Source organism: Candoia aspera, chromosome 5, assembly GCF_035149785.1.
Source record: "Candoia aspera isolate rCanAsp1 chromosome 5, rCanAsp1.hap2, whole genome shotgun sequence".
In the NCBI taxonomy this organism is placed as follows: Eukaryota; Metazoa; Chordata; class Lepidosauria; order Squamata; family Boidae; genus Candoia; species Candoia aspera.
The window spans coordinates 84,536,935-84,558,645 of NC_086157.1; the positions used below are offsets into that span (position 1 = coordinate 84,536,935).

Genomic DNA, 21,711 nt, shown 5'->3' on the forward strand with positions numbered 1-21,711 from the left:
CTTCGCTGATATCATGTCCTTCAGTCTCAACATCCTGAACTGAATTTGGGGTTGTTTGCTTGTTTTCCAGTTCCAGCTGAGACTGATAATTACCTTCCTCAACTATTGACCACAGCAGAACTCCCCATTACTGAGCCTGGTAATTATCTGTTTCTATATGCATTGGATAAAATTCTATGCAGTCGGATTATTGGTAGATAATGGACTAATGGCAACTACATAGAAACAAGGTCCTCCTGGACTAAGCAGAACTTTGAAAGATGTGCTCATGGGTCCCATGTACTCTAGCACCAGAATACACAGAAGCCTAGAATAAAAAAACCCACCACCATCAAAGGCGTTTCTCTGATGCTAATTGTGATGTCCGCTTTCCCAAAGTTTAACCCCCATTACCCTCTGGGACTTCTTTCTCTTTTCAGTTCCAAAACTGTTATTAAGGTATAATTACACACACACTATATTTTGAATCCTGTAGCTTGATGTAACAATGTTGGTTAATTCTGGACTGGACCTTCCTTTCAGCTTCTTTTGAACCAAGCCCTGTTCCACCAAAATCTAAACAACCCGTGCCAGAAGTACCACAGAGGAAACCTGGTAGAGTAACTTGTTTTCACTTCTTCTTTCTCCATCTTTACATGATAACTTCTGGAATCTCTTTTGTATATACTTAGAAAACATGTATATGAAATCCAGAACTTCTTTAACTTAAAAAGGCCTAATCGCTAAACATATTGACCCAATCGTGAATGCAGGACAACCCGGAACATATCCCCTTAATACAATGGGACCAGAAGTAGACCTTGCAGTTTGACATTATCCCATCATACAGAGGAAATCTTCCAGTGATACTCCATAACGGAGGAATAAACTCATCTGAGACAATGTATTTCCTCATCGGAGGACCACACATATCAATTTCATTGTAGGGTGGAAAGCCTCTGAGGCATCTTGGGGGAATGAGCTGATATCATGTCCTTCAGTCTCGACATCCTGAGCTGAAATTGGGGTTGTTTGCTTGTTTTCCAGTTCCAACTGAGGCTGATAATTACCTTCCTAAACTATTGACCACACGAGAACTCCCCATTACTGAGCCTGGTAATTATCTGTTTCTATATGCATTTGATAAAATTGTATGCAGTGTGATTATTGGTAGGTAATGGACTAATGGCAACTACATAGACACAAGGTCCTCCTGGACTAAGCAGAACTTTGAAAGATGTGCTCATGGGTCCCATGTGCCCTAGCAGCGCAATACACAGAAGCCTAGCATAGAAAAACCCAGCACCACCGAAGTCGTTTCTCTGATGCTAACTATGAGGCCCGCTTTCCTAAAGTTTAACCCCCATTGCCCTCTGGGACTTCTTTCTCTTTTCAGTTCCAAAACTTTTATTCAGATATAAGTACATTTTGAATCCTGTAGCTGTATGTAATGATATTGGTTAATTCTGGACTGGACCTTCCTTTCAGCTTCTTTTGAACCAAGCCCTGTTCCACCAAAATCTAAACAACCCGTGCCAGAAGTACCACAGAGGAAACCTGGTAGAGTAACTTTTTTTATCTCCTTCTTTCTCCTTCTTTACAAGTTAGCTTCTGGAATCTCTTTTGTATATACTTAGAAAACATGTATATGAAATCCAGAACTTCTTTAAATTATAAAGGCATAATTGCTAAACATATTGACCCAATCGTGAATGCAGGACAACCCGGAACATATCCCCTTAATACAATGGGAAGAGAAGTAGACCTTGCAGTTTGACATTATCCCACCATACAGAGGAAATCTTCCAGTGATACTCCATAACGGAGGAATAAACTCATCTGAGACAATGTATTTCCTCATCAGAGGACCACACATATCAATTTCATTGTAGGGTGGAAAGCCTCTGAGGCATCTTGGGGGAATTAGCTGATATCATGTCCTCCAGTCTGGACATCCTGAGCTGAATTTGGGGTTGTTTGCTTGTTTTCCAGTTCCAACTGAGGCTGATAATTACCTTCCTAAACTATTGACCACACGAGAACTCCCCATTACTGAGCCTGGTAATTATCTGTTTCTATATGCATTTGATAAAATTGTATGCAGTCGGATTATTGGTAGATAATGGACTAATGGTGACTACATAGACACAAGGTCCTCCTGGACTAAGGAGAACTTTGAAAGACATGCTCATGGGAACCACGTCCTCTAGCAGCACAATACACAGATGACTACAAGACAAAAACCCACCACCACCAAAGGCGTTTCTCTGATGCTAATTTTGATGTCCGCTTTCCTAAAGTTTAACCCCCATTACCCTCTTGGACTTCATTCTCTATTCAGTTCCAAATCTTTTATTAAGATATACTTACGTTTTCAATCCTGTAGCTTGATGTAACAATATTGGTTAATTAATGGACTGGACCTTCCTTTCAGCTTCTTTTGAACCAAGCCCTGTTCCACCAAAATCTAAACAACCCGTGCCAGCAGTACCACAGAGGAAACCTGGTAGAGTAACTTGTTTTCACTTCTTCTTTCTCCATCTTTACATGATAACTTCTGGAATCTCTTTTGTATATACTTAGAAAACATGTATATGAAATCCAGAACTTCTTTAACTTAAAAAGGCTTAATTGCTAAACATATTGACCCAATCGTGAATGCAGGACAACCTGGAACATATCCACTTAATACAATGGGAAGAGAAGTAGACCTTGCAGTTTGAAATTGTCCCACCATATAGACCAAATCTTCCAGTGATACTCCATAGTAGAGGAATGAACTCATCTGAGACTGTATTTTTCATCAGAGGACCACGCATGTCAATTTCATTGTAGGGTGGAAAGCCTCTGAGGCATCTTGGGGGACTTCGCTGATATCATGTCCTTCAGTCTCAACATCCTGAACTGAATTTGGGGTTGTTTGCTTGTTTTCCAGTTCCAGCTGAGACTGATAATTACCTTCCTCAACTATTGACCACAGCAGAACTCCCCATTACTGAGCCTGGTAATTATCTGTTTCTATATGCATTGGATAAAATTCTATGCAGTCGGATTATTGGTAGATAATGGACTAATGGCAACTACATAGAAACAAGGTCCTCCTGGACTAAGCAGAACTTTGAAAGATGTGCTCATGGGTCCCATGTACTCTAGCACCAGAATACACAGAAGCCTAGAATAAAAAAACCCACCACCATAAAAGGCGTTTCTCTGATGCTAATTGTGATGTCCGCTTTCCCAAAGTTTAACCCCCATTACCCTCTGGGACTTCTTTCTCTTTTCAGTTCCAAAACTGTTATTAAGGTATAATTACACACACACTATATTTTGAATCCTGTAGCTTGATGTAACAATGTTGGTTAATTCTGGACTGGACCTTCCTTTCAGCTTCTTTTGAACCAAGCCCTGTTCCACCAAAATCTAAACAACCCGTGCCAGAAGTACCACAGAGGAAACCTGGTAGAGTAACTTGTTTTCACTTCTTCTTTCTCCATCTTTACATGATAACTTCTGGAATCTCTTTTGTATATACTTAGAAAACATGTATATGAAATCCAGAACTTCTTTAACTTAAAAAGGCCTAATCGCTAAACATATTGACCCAATCGTGAATGCAGGACAACCCGGAACATATCCCCTTAATACAATGGGACCAGAAGTAGACCTTGCAGTTTGACATTATCCCATCATACAGAGGAAATCTTCCAGTGATACTCCATAACGGAGGAATAAACTCATCTGAGACAATGTATTTCCTCATCGGAGGACCACACATATCAATTTCATTGTAGGGTGGAAAGCCTCTGAGGCATCTTGGGGGAATGAGCTGATATCATGTCCTTCAGTCTCGACATCCTGAGCTGAAATTGGGGTTGTTTGCTTGTTTTCCAGTTCCAACTGAGGCTGATAATTACCTTCCTAAACTATTGACCACACGAGAACTCCCCATTACTGAGCCTGGTAATTATCTGTTTCTGTATGCATTTGATAAAATTGTATGCAGTGTGATTATTGGTAGGTAATGGACTAATGGCAACTACATAGACACAAGGTCCTCCTGGACTAAGCAGAACTTTGAAAGATGTGCTCATGGGTCCCATGTGCCCTAGCAGCGCAATACACAGAAGCCTAGCATAGAAAAACCCAGCACCACCGAAGTCGTTTCTCTGATGCTAACTATGAGGCCCGCTTTCCTAAAGTTTAACCCCCATTGCCCTCTGGGACTTCTTTCTCTTTTCAGTTCCAAAACTTTTATTCAGATATAAGTACATTTTGAATCCTGTAGCTGTATGTAATGATATTGGTTAATTCTGGACTGGACCTTCCTTTCAGCTTCTTTTGAACCAAGCCCTGTTCCACCAAAATCTAAACAACCCGTGCCAGAAGTACCACAGAGGAAACCTGGTAGAGTAACTTTTTTTATCTCCTTCTTTCTCCTTCTTTACAAGTTAGCTTCTGGAATCTCTTTTGTATATACTTAGAAAACATGTATATGAAATCCAGAACTTCTTTAAATTATAAAGGCATAATTGCTAAACATATTGACCCAATCGTGAATGCAGGACAACCCGGAACATATCCCCTTAATACAATGGGAAGAGAAGTAGACCTTGCAGTTTGACATTATCCCACCATACAGAGGAAATCTTCCAGTGATACTCCATAACGGAGGAATAAACTCATCTGAGACAATGTATTTCCTCATCAGAGGACCACACATATCAATTTCATTGTAGGGTGGAAAGCCTCTGAGGCATCTTGGGGGAATTAGCTGATATCATGTCCTCCAGTCTGGACATCCTGAGCTGAATTTGGGGTTGTTTGCTTGTTTTCCAGTTCCAACTGAGGCTGATAATTACCTTCCTAAACTATTGACCACACGAGAACTCCCCATTACTGAGCCTGGTAATTATCTGTTTCTATATGGATTTGATAAAATTGTATGCAGTCGGATTATTGGTAGATAATGGACTAATGGTGACTACATAGACACAAGGTCCTCCTGGACTAAGGAGAACTTTGAAAGACATGCTCATGGGAACCACGTCCTCTAGCAGCACAATACACAGATGACTACAAGACAAAAACCCACCACCACCAAAGGCGTTTCTCTGATGCTAATTTTGATGTCCGCTTTCCTAAAGTTTAACCCCCATTACCCTCTTGGACTTCATTCTCTATTCAGTTCCAAATCTTTTATTAAGATATACTTACGTTTTCAATCCTGTAGCTTGATGTAACAATATTGGTTAATTAATGGACTGGACCTTCCTTTCAGCTTCTTTTGAACCAAGCCCTGTTCCACCAAAATCTAAACAACCCGTGCCAGCAGTACCACAGAGGAAACCTGGTAGAGTAACTTGTTTTCACTTCTTCTTTCTCCATCTTTACATGATAACTTCTGGAATCTCTTTTGTATATACTTAGAAAACATGTATATGAAATCCAGAACTTCTTTAACTTAAAAAGGCCTAATCGCTAAACATATTGACCCAATCGTGAATGCAGGACAACCCGGAACATATCCCCTTAATACAATGGGACCAGAAGTAGACCTTGCAGTTTGACATTATCCCATCATACAGAGGAAATCTTCCAGTGATACTCCATAACGGAGGAATAAACTCATCTGAGACAACGTATTTCCTCATCGGAGGACCACACATATCAATTTCATTGTAGGGTGGAAAGCCTCTGAGGCATCTTGGGGGAATTAGCTGATATCATGTCCTTCAGTCTCGACATCCTGAGCTGAAATTGGGGTTGTTTGCTTGTTTTCCAGTTCCAACTGAGGCTGATAATTACCTTCCTAAACTATTGACCACAGCAGAAATCCCCATTACTGAGCCTGGTAATTATCTGTTTCTATATGCATTTGATAAAATTGTATGCAGTGTGATTATTGGTAGGTAATGGACTAATGGCAACTACATAGACACAAGGTCCTCCTGGACTAAGCAGAACTTTGAAAGATGTGCTCATGGGTCCCATGTGCCCTAGCAGCGCAATACACAGAAGCCTAGCATAGAAAAACCCAGCACCACCGAAGTCGTTTCTCTGATGCTAACTATGAGGCCCGCTTTCCTAAAGTTTAACCCCCATTGCCCTCTGGGACTTCTTTCTCTTTTCAGTTCCAAAACTTTTATTCAGATATAAGTACATTTTGAATCCTGTAGCTGTATGTAATGATATTGGTTAATTCTGGACTGGACCTTCCTTTCAGCTTCTTTTGAACCAAGCCCTGTTCCACCAAAATCTAAACAACCCGTGCCAGAAGTACCACAGAGGAAACCTGGTAGAGTAACTTTTTTTATCTCCTTCTTTCTCCTTCTTTACAAGTTAGCTTCTGGAATCTCTTTTGTATATACTTAGAAAACATGTATATGAAATCCAGAACTTCTTTAAATTATAAAGGCATAATTGCTAAACATATTGACCCAATCGTGAATGCAGGACAACCCGGAACATATCCCCTTAATACAATGGGAAGAGAAGTAGACCTTGCAGTTTGACATTATCCCACCATACAGAGGAAATCTTCCAGTGATACTCCATAACGGAGGAATAAACTCATCTGAGACAATGTATTTCCTCATCGGAGGACCACACATATCAATTTCATTGTAGGGTGGAAAGCCTCTGAGGCATCTTGGGGGAATTAGCTGATATCATGTCCTTCAGTCTCGACATCCTGAGCTGAAATTCGGGTTGTTTGCTTGTTTTCCAGTTCCAACTGAGGCTGATAATTACCTTCCTAAACTATTGACCACACGAGAACTCCCCATTACTGAGCCTGGTAATTATCTGTTTCTATATGCATTTGATAAAATTGTATGCAGTGGGATTATTGGTAGGTAATGGACTAATGGCAACTACATAGACACAAGGTCCTCCTGGACTAAGCAGAACTTTGAAAGATGTGCTCATGGGTCCCATGTGCCCTAGCACCAGAATACACAGAAGGCTAGAATAAAAAACCCAGCACCACCGAAGTCGTTTCTCTGATGCTAATTATGAGGTCCGCTTTCCTAAAGTTTAACCCGCATTGCCCTCTGGGACTTCTTTCTCTTTTCAGTTCCAAAACTTTTATTCAGATTTAAGTACATTTTGAATCCTGTAGCTGTATGTAATGATATTGGTTAATTCTGGACTGGACCTTCCTTTCAGCTTCTTTTGAACCAAGCCCTGTTCCACCAAAATCTAAACAACCCGTGCCAGAACTACCATTGAGGAAACCTGGTAGAGTAACTTTTTTTATCTCCTTCTTTCTCCTTCTTTACAAATTAGATCCTTTGGAATCTCTTTTGTATATACTTAGAAAACATGTATATGAAATCCAGAACTTCTTTAACTTAAAAAGGCCTAATTACTAAACATATTGACCCAATCGTGAATGCAGGACAACCTGGAACATATCCACTTAATACAATGGGAAGAGAAGTAGACCTTGTAGTTTGAAATTGTCCCACCTTATAGACCAAATCTTCCAGTGATACTCCATAGTAGAGGAATGAACTCATCTGAGACTGTATTTTTCATCAGAGGACCACGCATGTCAATTTCATTGTAGGGTGAAAAGCCTCTGAGGCATCTTGGGGGACTTCGCTGATATCATGTCCTTCAGTCTCGACATCCTGAGCTGAAATTCGGGTTGTTTGCTTGTTTTCCAGTTCCAACTGAGGCTGATAATTACCTTCCTAAACTATTGACCACACGAGAACTCCCCATTACTGAGCCTGGTAATTATCTGTTTCTATATGCATTTGATAAAATTGTATGCAGTGGGATTATTGGTAGGTAATGGACTAATGGCTACTACATAGACACAAGGTCCTCCTGGACTAAGCAGAACTTTGAAAGATGTGCTCATGGGTCCCATGTGCCCTAGCAGCGCAATACACAGAAGCCTAGAATAAAAAAACCCAGCACCACCGAAGTCGTTTCTCTGATGCTAATTATGAGGTCCGCTTTCCTAAAGTTTAACCCGCATTGCCCTCTGGGACTTCTTTCTCTTTTCAGTTCCAAAACTTTTATTCAGATATAAGTACATTTTGAATCCTGTAGCTGTATGTAATGATATTGGTTAATTCTGGACTGGACCTTCCTTTCAGCTTCTTTTGAACCAAGCCCTGTTCCACCAAAATCTAAACAACCCGTGCCAGAACTACCATTGAGGAAACCTGGTAGAGTAACTTTTTTTATCTCCTTCTTTCTCCTTCTTTACAAATTAGATCCTTTGGAATCTCTTTTGTATATACTTAGAAAACATGTATATGAAATCCAGAACTTCTTTAACTTAAAAAGGCCTAATTACTAAACATATTGACCCAATCGTGAATGCAGGACAACCTGGAACATATCCACTTAATACAATGGGAAGAGAAGTAGACCTTGTAGTTTGAAATTGTCCCACCTTATAGACCAAATCTTCCAGTGATACTCCATAGTAGAGGAATGAACTCATCTGAGACTGTATTTTTCATCAGAGGACCACGCATGTCAATTTCATTGTAGGGTGAAAAGCCTCTGAGGCATCTTGGGGGACTTCGCTGATATCATGTCCTTCAGTCTCAACATCCTGAACTGAATTTGGGGTTGTTTGCTTGTTTTCCAGTTCCAGCTGAGACTGATAATTACCTTCCTCAACTATTGACCACAGCAGAACTCCCCATTACTGAGCCTGGTAATTATCTGTTTCTATATGCATTTGTTAAAATTGTATGCAGTCGGATTATTGGTAGATAATGGACTAATGGTGACTACATAGGGACAAGGTCCTCCTGGACTAAGGAGAACTTTGAAAGACATGCTCATGGGAACCACGTCCTCTAGCAGCACAATACACAGATGACTACAAGACAAAAACCCACCACCACCAAAGGCGTTTCTCTGATGCTAATTTTGATGTCCGCTTTCCTAAAGTTTAACCCCCATTACCCTCTTGGACTTCATTCTCTATTCAGTTCCAAATCTTTTATTAAGATATACTTACGTTTTCAATCCTGTAGCTTGATGTAACAATATTGGTTAATTAATGGACTGGACCTTCCTTTCAGCTTCTTTTGAACCAAGCCCTGTTCCACCAAAATCTAAACAACCCGTGCCAGCAGTACCACAGAGGAAACCTGGTAGAGTAACTTGTTTTCACTTCTTCTTTCTCCATCTTTACATGATAACTTCTGGAATCTCTTTTGTATATACTTAGAAAACATGTATATGAAATCCAGAACTTCTTTAACTTAAAAAGGCTTAATTGCTAAACATATTGACCCAATCGTGAATGCAGGACAACCTGGAACATATCCACTTAATACAATGGGAAGAGAAGTAGACCTTGCAGTTTGAAATTGTCCCACCATATAGACCAAATCTTCCAGTGATACTCCATAGTAGAGGAATGAACTCATCTGAGACTGTATTTTTCATCAGAGGACCACGCATGTCAATTTCATTGTAGGGTGGAAAGCCTCTGAGGCATCTTGGGGGACTTCGCTGATATCATGTCCTTCAGTCTCAACATCCTGAACTGAATTTGGGGTTGTTTGCTTGTTTTCCAGTTCCAGCTGAGACTGATAATTACCTTCCTCAACTATTGACCACAGCAGAACTCCCCATTACTGAGCCTGGTAATTATCTGTTTCTATATGCATTGGATAAAATTCTATGCAGTCGGATTATTGGTAGATAATGGACTAATGGCAACTACATAGAAACAAGGTCCTCCTGGACTAAGCAGAACTTTGAAAGATGTGCTCATGGGTCCCATGTACTCTAGCACCAGAATACACAGAAGCCTAGAATAAAAAAACCCACCACCATAAAAGGCGTTTCTCTGATGCTAATTGTGATGTCCGCTTTCCCAAAGTTTAACCCCCATTACCCTCTGGGACTTCTTTCTCTTTTCAGTTCCAAAACTGTTATTAAGGTATAATTACACACACACTATATTTTGAATCCTGTAGCTTGATGTAACAATGTTGGTTAATTCTGGACTGGACCTTCCTTTCAGCTTCTTTTGAACCAAGCCCTGTTCCACCAAAATCTAAACAACCCGTGCCAGAAGTACCACAGAGGAAACCTGGTAGAGTAACTTGTTTTCACTTCTTCTTTCTCCATCTTTACATGATAACTTCTGGAATCTCTTTTGTATATACTTAGAAAACATGTATATGAAATCCAGAACTTCTTTAACTTAAAAAGGCCTAATCGCTAAACATATTGACCCAATCGTGAATGCAGGACAACCCGGAACATATCCCCTTAATACAATGGGACCAGAAGTAGACCTTGCAGTTTGACATTATCCCATCATACAGAGGAAATCTTCCAGTGATACTCCATAACGGAGGAATAAACTCATCTGAGACAATGTATTTCCTCATCGGAGGACCACACATATCAATTTCATTGTAGGGTGGAAAGCCTCTGAGGCATCTTGGGGGAATGAGCTGATATCATGTCCTTCAGTCTCGACATCCTGAGCTGAAATTGGGGTTGTTTGCTTGTTTTCCAGTTCCAACTGAGGCTGATAATTACCTTCCTAAACTATTGACCACACGAGAACTCCCCATTACTGAGCCTGGTAATTATCTGTTTCTGTATGCATTTGATAAAATTGTATGCAGTGTGATTATTGGTAGGTAATGGACTAATGGCAACTACATAGACACAAGGTCCTCCTGGACTAAGCAGAACTTTGAAAGATGTGCTCATGGGTCCCATGTGCCCTAGCAGCGCAATACACAGAAGCCTAGCATAGAAAAACCCAGCACCACCGAAGTCGTTTCTCTGATGCTAACTATGAGGCCCGCTTTCCTAAAGTTTAACCCCCATTGCCCTCTGGGACTTCTTTCTCTTTTCAGTTCCAAAACTTTTATTCAGATATAAGTACATTTTGAATCCTGTAGCTGTATGTAATGATATTGGTTAATTCTGGACTGGACCTTCCTTTCAGCTTCTTTTGAACCAAGCCCTGTTCCACCAAAATCTAAACAACCCGTGCCAGAAGTACCACAGAGGAAACCTGGTAGAGTAACTTTTTTTATCTCCTTCTTTCTCCTTCTTTACAAGTTAGCTTCTGGAATCTCTTTTGTATATACTTAGAAAACATGTATATGAAATCCAGAACTTCTTTAAATTATAAAGGCATAATTGCTAAACATATTGACCCAATCGTGAATGCAGGACAACCCGGAACATATCCCCTTAATACAATGGGAAGAGAAGTAGACCTTGCAGTTTGACATTATCCCACCATACAGAGGAAATCTTCCAGTGATACTCCATAACGGAGGAATAAACTCATCTGAGACAATGTATTTCCTCATCAGAGGACCACACATATCAATTTCATTGTAGGGTGGAAAGCCTCTGAGGCATCTTGGGGGAATTAGCTGATATCATGTCCTCCAGTCTGGACATCCTGAGCTGAATTTGGGGTTGTTTGCTTGTTTTCCAGTTCCAACTGAGGCTGATAATTACCTTCCTAAACTATTGACCACACGAGAACTCCCCATTACTGAGCCTGGTAATTATCTGTTTCTATATGGATTTGATAAAATTGTATGCAGTCGGATTATTGGTAGATAATGGACTAATGGTGACTACATAGACACAAGGTCCTCCTGGACTAAGGAGAACTTTGAAAGACATGCTCATGGGAACCACGTCCTCTAGCAGCACAATACACAGATGACTACAAGACAAAAACCCACCACCACCAAAGGCGTTTCTCTGATGCTAATTTTGATGTCCGCTTTCCTAAAGTTTAACCCCCATTACCCTCTTGGACTTCATTCTCTATTCAGTTCCAAATCTTTTATTAAGATATACTTACGTTTTCAATCCTGTAGCTTGATGTAACAATATTGGTTAATTAATGGACTGGACCTTCCTTTCAGCTTCTTTTGAACCAAGCCCTGTTCCACCAAAATCTAAACAACCCGTGCCAGCAGTACCACAGAGGAAACCTGGTAGAGTAACTTGTTTTCACTTCTTCTTTCTCCATCTTTACATGATAACTTCTGGAATCTCTTTTGTATATACTTAGAAAACATGTATATGAAATCCAGAACTTCTTTAACTTAAAAAGGCCTAATCGCTAAACATATTGACCCAATCGTGAATGCAGGACAACCCGGAACATATCCCCTTAATACAATGGGACCAGAAGTAGACCTTGCAGTTTGACATTATCCCATCATACAGAGGAAATCTTCCAGTGATACTCCATAACGGAGGAATAAACTCATCTGAGACAACGTATTTCCTCATCGGAGGACCACACATATCAATTTCATTGTAGGGTGGAAAGCCTCTGAGGCATCTTGGGGGAATTAGCTGATATCATGTCCTTCAGTCTCGACATCCTGAGCTGAAATTGGGGTTGTTTGCTTGTTTTCCAGTTCCAACTGAGGCTGATAATTACCTTCCTAAACTATTGACCACAGCAGAAATCCCCATTACTGAGCCTGGTAATTATCTGTTTCTATATGCATTTGATAAAATTGTATGCAGTGTGATTATTGGTAGGTAATGGACTAATGGCAACTACATAGACACAAGGTCCTCCTGGACTAAGCAGAACTTTGAAAGATGTGCTCATGGGTCCCATGTGCCCTAGCAGCGCAATACACAGAAGCCTAGCATAGAAAAACCCAGCACCACCGAAGTCGTTTCTCTGATGCTAACTATGAGGCCCGCTTTCCTAAAGTTTAACCCCCATTGCCCTCTGGGACTTCTTTCTCTTTTCAGTTCCAAAACTTTTATTCAGATATAAGTACATTTTGAATCCTGTAGCTGTATGTAATGATATTGGTTAATTCTGGACTGGACCTTCCTTTCAGCTTCTTTTGAACCAAGCCCTGTTCCACCAAAATCTAAACAACCCGTGCCAGAAGTACCACAGAGGAAACCTGGTAGAGTAACTTTTTTTATCTCCTTCTTTCTCCTTCTTTACAAGTTAGCTTCTGGAATCTCTTTTGTATATACTTAGAAAACATGTATATGAAATCCAGAACTTCTTTAAATTATAAAGGCATAATTGCTAAACATATTGACCCAATCGTGAATGCAGGACAACCCGGAACATATCCCCTTAATACAATGGGAAGAGAAGTAGACCTTGCAGTTTGACATTATCCCACCATACAGAGGAAATCTTCCAGTGATACTCCATAACGGAGGAATAAACTCATCTGAGACAATGTATTTCCTCATCGGAGGACCACACATATCAATTTCATTGTAGGGTGGAAAGCCTCTGAGGCATCTTGGGGGAATTAGCTGATATCATGTCCTTCAGTCTCGACATCCTGAGCTGAAATTCGGGTTGTTTGCTTGTTTTCCAGTTCCAACTGAGGCTGATAATTACCTTCCTAAACTATTGACCACACGAGAACTCCCCATTACTGAGCCTGGTAATTATCTGTTTCTATATGCATTTGATAAAATTGTATGCAGTGGGATTATTGGTAGGTAATGGACTAATGGCAACTACATAGACACAAGGTCCTCCTGGACTAAGCAGAACTTTGAAAGATGTGCTCATGGGTCCCATGTGCCCTAGCACCAGAATACACAGAAGGCTAGAATAAAAAACCCAGCACCACCGAAGTCGTTTCTCTGATGCTAATTATGAGGTCCGCTTTCCTAAAGTTTAACCCGCATTGCCCTCTGGGACTTCTTTCTCTTTTCAGTTCCAAAACTTTTATTCAGATTTAAGTACATTTTGAATCCTGTAGCTGTATGTAATGATATTGGTTAATTCTGGACTGGACCTTCCTTTCAGCTTCTTTTGAACCAAGCCCTGTTCCACCAAAATCTAAACAACCCGTGCCAGAACTACCATTGAGGAAACCTGGTAGAGTAACTTTTTTTATCTCCTTCTTTCTCCTTCTTTACAAATTAGATCCTTTGGAATCTCTTTTGTATATACTTAGAAAACATGTATATGAAATCCAGAACTTCTTTAACTTAAAAAGGCCTAATTACTAAACATATTGACCCAATCGTGAATGCAGGACAACCTGGAACATATCCACTTAATACAATGGGAAGAGAAGTAGACCTTGTAGTTTGAAATTGTCCCACCTTATAGACCAAATCTTCCAGTGATACTCCATAGTAGAGGAATGAACTCATCTGAGACTGTATTTTTCATCAGAGGACCACGCATGTCAATTTCATTGTAGGGTGAAAAGCCTCTGAGGCATCTTGGGGGACTTCGCTGATATCATGTCCTTCAGTCTCGACATCCTGAGCTGAAATTCGGGTTGTTTGCTTGTTTTCCAGTTCCAACTGAGGCTGATAATTACCTTCCTAAACTATTGACCACACGAGAACTCCCCATTACTGAGCCTGGTAATTATCTGTTTCTATATGCATTTGATAAAATTGTATGCAGTGGGATTATTGGTAGGTAATGGACTAATGGCTACTACATAGACACAAGGTCCTCCTGGACTAAGCAGAACTTTGAAAGATGTGCTCATGGGTCCCATGTGCCCTAGCAGCGCAATACACAGAAGCCTAGAATAAAAAAACCCAGCACCACCGAAGTCGTTTCTCTGATGCTAATTATGAGGTCCGCTTTCCTAAAGTTTAACCCGCATTGCCCTCTGGGACTTCTTTCTCTTTTCAGTTCCAAAACTTTTATTCAGATATAAGTACATTTTGAATCCTGTAGCTGTATGTAATGATATTGGTTAATTCTGGACTGGACCTTCCTTTCAGCTTCTTTTGAACCAAGCCCTGTTCCACCAAAATCTAAACAACCCGTGCCAGAACTACCATTGAGGAAACCTGGTAGAGTAACTTTTTTTATCTCCTTCTTTCTCCTTCTTTACAAATTAGATCCTTTGGAATCTCTTTTGTATATACTTAGAAAACATGTATATGAAATCCAGAACTTCTTTAACTTAAAAAGGCCTAATTACTAAACATATTGACCCAATCGTGAATGCAGGACAACCTGGAACATATCCACTTAATACAATGGGAAGAGAAGTAGACCTTGTAGTTTGAAATTGTCCCACCTTATAGACCAAATCTTCCAGTGATACTCCATAGTAGAGGAATGAACTCATCTGAGACTGTATTTTTCATCAGAGGACCACGCATGTCAATTTCATTGTAGGGTGAAAAGCCTCTGAGGCATCTTGGGGGACTTCGCTGATATCATGTCCTTCAGTCTCAACATCCTGAACTGAATTTGGGGTTGTTTGCTTGTTTTCCAGTTCCAGCTGAGACTGATAATTACCTTCCTCAACTATTGACCACAGCAGAACTCCCCATTACTGAGCCTGGTAATTATCTGTTTCTATATGCATTTGTTAAAATTGTATGCAGTCGGATTATTGGTAGATAATGGACTAATGGTGACTACATAGGGACAAGGTCCTCCTGGACTAAGGAGAACTTTGAAAGACGTGCTCATGGGAACCACGTCCTCTAGCAGCACAATACACAGATGACTACAAGACAAAAACCCACCACCACCAAAGGCGTTTCTCTGATGCTAATTTTGATGTCCGCTTTCCTAAAGTTTAACCCCCATTACCCTCTTGGAGTTCATTCTCTATTCAGTTCCAAATCTTTTATTAAGGTATAATTACACACACACTATATTTTGAATCCTGTAGCTTCATTTAACAATATTAGTTAATTCTGGACTGGACCTTCCTTTCAGCTTCTTTTGAAACAAGCCCTCTTCCACCAAAATCTAAACAACCCGTGCGAGCAGTACCACAGAGGAAACCTGGTAGAGTAACTTGTTTTCACTTCTTCTTTCTCCTTCTTTACATGATAACTTCTGGAATCTCTTTTGTATATACTTAGAAAACATGTATATGAAATCCAGAACTTCTTTAACTTAAAAAGGCCTAATTGCTAAACATATTGACCCAATCGTGAATGCAGGACAACCCGGAACATATCCCCTTAGTACAGTGGGACCAGAAGTAGATCTTGCAGTTTGACATTATCCCACCATACAGAGGAAATCTTCCAGTAATACTCCATAACAGAGGAATAAACTCATCTGAGACAATGTATTTCCTCATCGGAGGACCACACATATCAATTTCATTGTAGGGTGGAAAGCCTCTGAGGCATCTTGGGGGAATTAGCTGATATCATGTCCTCCAGTCTCGACATCCTGAGCTGAATTTGGGGTTGTTTGCTTGTTTTCCAGTTCCAGCTGAGACTGATAATTACCTTCCTAAACTATTGACCACAGCAGAACTCCCCATTACTGAGCCTGGTAATTATCTGTTTCTATATGCATTGGATAAAATTGTATGCAGTGGGATTATTGGTAGGTAATGGACTAATGGCAACTACATAGACACAAGGTCCTCCTGGACTAAGGAGAACTTTGAAAGACATGCTCATGGGAACCACGTCCTCTAGCAGCACAATACAGATATGACTACAAGACAAACCCCCCCACAACCACCAAAGGCGTTTCTCTAATGCTAATTTTGATGTCCGCTTTCCCAAAGTTTAACCCCCATTACCCTCTTGGACTTCATTCTCTATTCAGTTCCAAATCTTTTATTAAGATATACTTACGTTTTCAATCCTGTAGCTTGATGTAACAATATTGGTTAATTCTGGACTGGACCTTCCTTTCAGCTTCTTTTGAACCAAGCCCTGTTCCACCAAAATCTAAACAACCCGTGCCAGAACTACCATTGAGGAAACCTGGTAGAGTAACGTGTTTTAACTTCCTCCTTCTCCATCTTTACATGATAACTTCTGGAATCTCTTTTGTATATACTTAGAAAACATGTATATGAAATCCAGAACTTCTTTAACTTAAAAAGGCCTAATTGCTAAACATATTGACCCAATCGTTAATGCAGGACAACCCGGAACATATCCACTTAATAAAATGGGAAGATAAGTAGACCTTGCGTTTTGAAATTGTCCCACCATATAGACCAAATCTTCCAGTGATACTCCATGGTAGAGGAATGAACTCATCTGAGACTATGTATTTTTCATCAGAGGACCACTCATGTCAATTTCATTGTAGGGTGGATAGCCTTATGAGGCATCTTGGGGGAATTAGCTGATATCATGTCCTTCAGTCTCGACATCCTGAGCTGAATTTCGGGTTGTTTGCTTGTTTTCCAGTTCCAACTGAGGCTGATAAATACCTTCCTAAACTATTGACCACACGAGAACTCCCCATTACTGAGCCTGGTAATTATCTGTTTCTATATGCATTTGATATAATTGTATGCAGTCGGATTATTGGTAGATAATGGACTAATGGTGACTACATAGGGACAAGGTCCTCCTGGACTAAGGAGAACTTTGAAAGATGTGCTCATGGGAACCACGTCCTCTAGCAGCACAATACACAGACAAGACTACAAGACAAAAACCCACCACCACCGAAATCGTTTCTCTGATGCTAATTATGAGGTCCGCTTTCCCAAAGTTTAACCCCCATTACCCTCTGGGACTTCTTTCTCTTTTCAGTTCCAAAACTGTTATTAAGGTATAATTACACACACACTATATTTTGAATCCTGTAGCTTCATTTAACAATATTAGTTAATTCTGGACTGGACCTTCCTTTCAGCTTCTTTTGAACCAAGCCCTGTTCCACCAAAATCTAAACAACCCGTGCCAGAAGTACCACAGAGGAAACCTCGTAGAGTAACTTGTTTTCACTTCTTCTTTCTCCATCTTTACATGATAACTTCTGGAATCTCTTTTGTATATACTTAGAAAACATGTATATGAAATCCAGAACTTCTTTAACTTAAAAAGGCCTAATTGCTAAACATATTGACCCAATCGTGAATGCAGGACAACCCAGAACATATCCCCTTAATACAATGGGAAGAGAAGTAGACCTTGCAGTCTGAGATTGTCCCACCATATAGACCAAATCTTCCAGTGATACTCCATAGCAGAGGAATGAACTCATCTGAGACATTGTATTTCCTCATTGGAAGACCACACATGTCAATTTCGTTGTAGGGTGGAAAGCCTCTGAGGCATCTTGGGGGAATTAGCTGATATCATGTCCTTCAGTCTCGACATCCTGAGCTGAATTTGAGGTTGTTTGCTTGTTTTCCAGTTCCAACTGAGGCTAATTACCTTCCTAAACTATTGACCACAGCAGAACTCCCCATTACTGAGCCTGGTAATTATGTGTTGTTATATGCGTTTGATAAAAATGTATGCAGTGGGATTTTTGTTAGATAATGGACTAATGGTGACTACATTGACACAAGGTCCTCCTGGGCTAAGCAGAACTTTGAAAGACATGCTCATGGGTCCCATGTACCCTAGCAGCACAATACACAGAAGCCTAGCATAGAAAAACCCAGCACCACCAAAGTCGTTTATCTGATGCTAATTATGAGGTCCTCTTTCCTAAAGTTTAACTCCTATTACCCTCTGGGACTTCATTCTCTTTTCAGTTCCAAAACTTTTATTAAGGTATAATTACACAGACACTATATTTTGAATCCTGTAGCTTCATTTAACAATATTGGTTAATTCTGGACTGGACCTTCCTTTCAGCTTCTTTTGAACCAAGCCCTGTTCCACCAAAATCTAAACAACCCGTGCCAGAAGTACCACAGAGGAAACCTGGTAGAGTAACTTGTTTTAACTTCCTCCTTCTCTATCTTTACATGATAATTTCTGGAATCTCTTTTGTATATACTTAGAACACATGTATATGAAATCCAGAACTTCTTTAACTTAAAAAGGCCTAATTGCTAAACATATTGACCCAATCGTGAATGCAGGACAACCCGGAACATATCCCCTTAATACAATGGGACCAGAAGTAGACCTTGCAGTCTGAATTATCCCACCATACAGACCAAATCTTCCAGTGATACTCCATAGCAGAGGAATGAACTCATCTGAGACATTGTATTTCCTCATTGGAGGACCACACATATCAATTTCATTTTAAGGTGGAAAGCCTCTGAGGCATCTTGGGGGACTTAGCTGATATCATGTCCTTCAGTCTCACCATCCTGAACTGATTTGGGGGTTGTTTGCGTGTTTTCCAGTTCCAGCTGAGGCTGATAATTACCTTCCTAAGCTATTGACCACAGCAGAACTCCCCATTACTGAGCCTGGTAATTATCAGTTTCTATATGCATTTGATAAAATTCTGTGCAGTCGGATTATTGGTAGATAATGGACTAATGGCAACTACATAGACACAAGGTCCTCCTGGACTAAGCAGAACTTTGAAAGACATGCTCATGGGTCCCATGTACTCTAGCACCAGAATACACAGATGCCTAGAAAAAAAAAACCCACCACCACCAAAGGCATTTCTCTGATGCTAATTTTGATCTCCGCTTTCCTAAAGTTTAACCCCCATTACTCTCTGGGACTTCTTTCTCTTTTAAGTTTCAAATCATTTATTAAGATATAATTACACAGACATTGTATTTCTAATCCTGTACCTTCATGTAACAATATTGGTTAATTCTGGACTGGACCTTCCTTTCAGCTTCTTTTGAACCAAGCCCTGTTCCACCAAAATCTAAACAACCCGTGCCAGAACTGCCATTTAGGAAACCTGGTAGAGTAACTTTTTTTATCTCCTTCTTTCTCCTTCTTTACAAGTTAGCTTCTGGAATCTCTTTTGTATATACTTAGAAAACATGTATATGAAATCCAGAACTTCTTTAAATTATAAAGGCATAATTGCTAAATATATTGACCCAATTGTGAATGCAGGACAACCTGGAACATATCCCCTTAATAAAATGGGACCAGAAGTAGACCTTGCAGTTTGACATTATCCCACCATACAGAGGAAATCTTCCAGTGATACTCCATAACAGAGGAATAAACTCATCTGAGACAATGTATTTCCTCATTGGAGGAACACACATGTCAATTTCATTGTCGGGTGGAAAGCCTCTGAGGCATCTTGGGGGACTTCGCTGATATCATGTCCTTCAGTCTCACCATTCTGAACTGAATTTGGGGTTGTTTGCTTGTTTTCCAGTTCCAGCTGAGGCTGATAATTACCTTCCTAAACTATTGACCACAGCAGAACTCCCCATTACTGAGCCTGGTAATTATCTGTTGTTATATGCGTTTGATAAAAATGTATGCAGTGGGATTTTTGTTAGATAATGGACTAATGGTGACTACATAGGGACAAGGTCCTCCTGGACTAAGCAGAACTTTGAAAGATGTGCTCATGGGTCCCATGTACCCTAGCACCAGAATACACAGATGCCTAGATTAAAAAAACCCACCACCACCAAAGGCGTTTCTCTGATGCTAATTTTGATCTCCGCTTTCCTAAAGTTTAACCCCATTACTCTCTGGGACTTCTTTCTCTTTTCAGTTTCAAATCATTTATTAAGATATAATTACACAGACATTGTATTTGTAATCCTGTACCTTCATGTAACAATATTGGTTAATTCTGGACTGGACCTTCCTTTCAGCTTCTTTTGAACCAAGCCCTGTTCCACCAAAATCTAAACAACCCGTGCCAGAACTACCATTGAGGAAACCTGGTAGAGTAACTTTTTTTATCTCCTTCTTTCTCCTTCTTTACAAGTTAGCTTCTGGAATCTCTTTTGTATATACTTAGAAAACATGTATATGAAATCCAGAACGTCTTTAAATTATAAAGGCATAATTGCTAAACATATTGACCCAATCATGAATGCAGGACAACCCGGAACATATCCCCTTAATACAATGGGACCAGAAGTAGACCTTGCAGTTTGACATTATCCCACCATACAGAGGAAATCTTCCAGTGATACTCCATAACAGAGGAATAAACTCATCTGAGACAATGTATTTCCTCATCGGAGGACCACACATATCAATTTCATTGTAGGGTGGAAAGCCTCTGAGGCATCTTGCGGGACTTAGCTGATATCATGTCCTTCAGTCTCGACCTCCTGAGCTGAATTTGAGGTTGTTTGCTTGTTTTCCAGTTCCAACTGAGGCTAATTACCTTCCTAAACTATTGACCACACGAGAACTCCCCATTACTGAGCCTGGTAATTATGTGTTGTTATATGCGTTTGATAAAAATGTATGCAGTGGGATTTTTGTTAGATAATGGACTAATGGTGACTACATAGACACAAGGTCCTCCTGGGCTAAGCAGAACTTTGAAAGACATGCTCATGGGTCCCATGTACCCTAGCAGCACAATACACAGAAGCCTAGAATAAAAAAACCCAGCACCACCGAAGTCGTTTCTCTGATGCTAATTATGAGGTCCTCTTTCCTAAAGTTTAACCCCTATTACCCTCTGGGACTTCATTCTCTTTTCAGTTCCAAATCTTTTATTAAGATATACTTACGTTTTCAATCCTGTAGCTTGATGTAACAATATTGGTTAATTCTGGACTGGACCTTCCTTTCAGCTTCTTTTGAACCAAGCCCTGTTCCACCAAAATCTAAACAACCCGTGCCAGAACTACCATTGAGGAAACCTGGTAGAGTAACGTGTTTTAACTTCCTCCTTCTCCATCTTTACATGATAACTTCTGAAATCTCTTTTGTATATACTTAGAAAACATGTATATGAAATCCAGAACTTCTTTAACTTAAAAAGGCTTAATTGCTAAACATATTGACCCAATCGTGAATGCAGGACAACCCGGAACATATCCACTTAATACATTGGGAAGAGAAGTTGACCTTGCAGTCTGAAATTGTCCCACCATATAGACCAAATCTTCCAGTGATACTCCATAG

The 21,711-nt window shown here is 40.1% G+C and overlaps 1 protein-coding gene across 1 annotated transcript in view; it reads left to right on the top strand.

Annotated features, from left to right (window-relative positions):
• The window catches only part of ABI3BP (ABI family member 3 binding protein), a 185,183-nt gene that overhangs the window by 96,599 nt on the left and 66,873 nt on the right, over window positions 1-21,711 (top strand). The window lies entirely within an intron of this gene.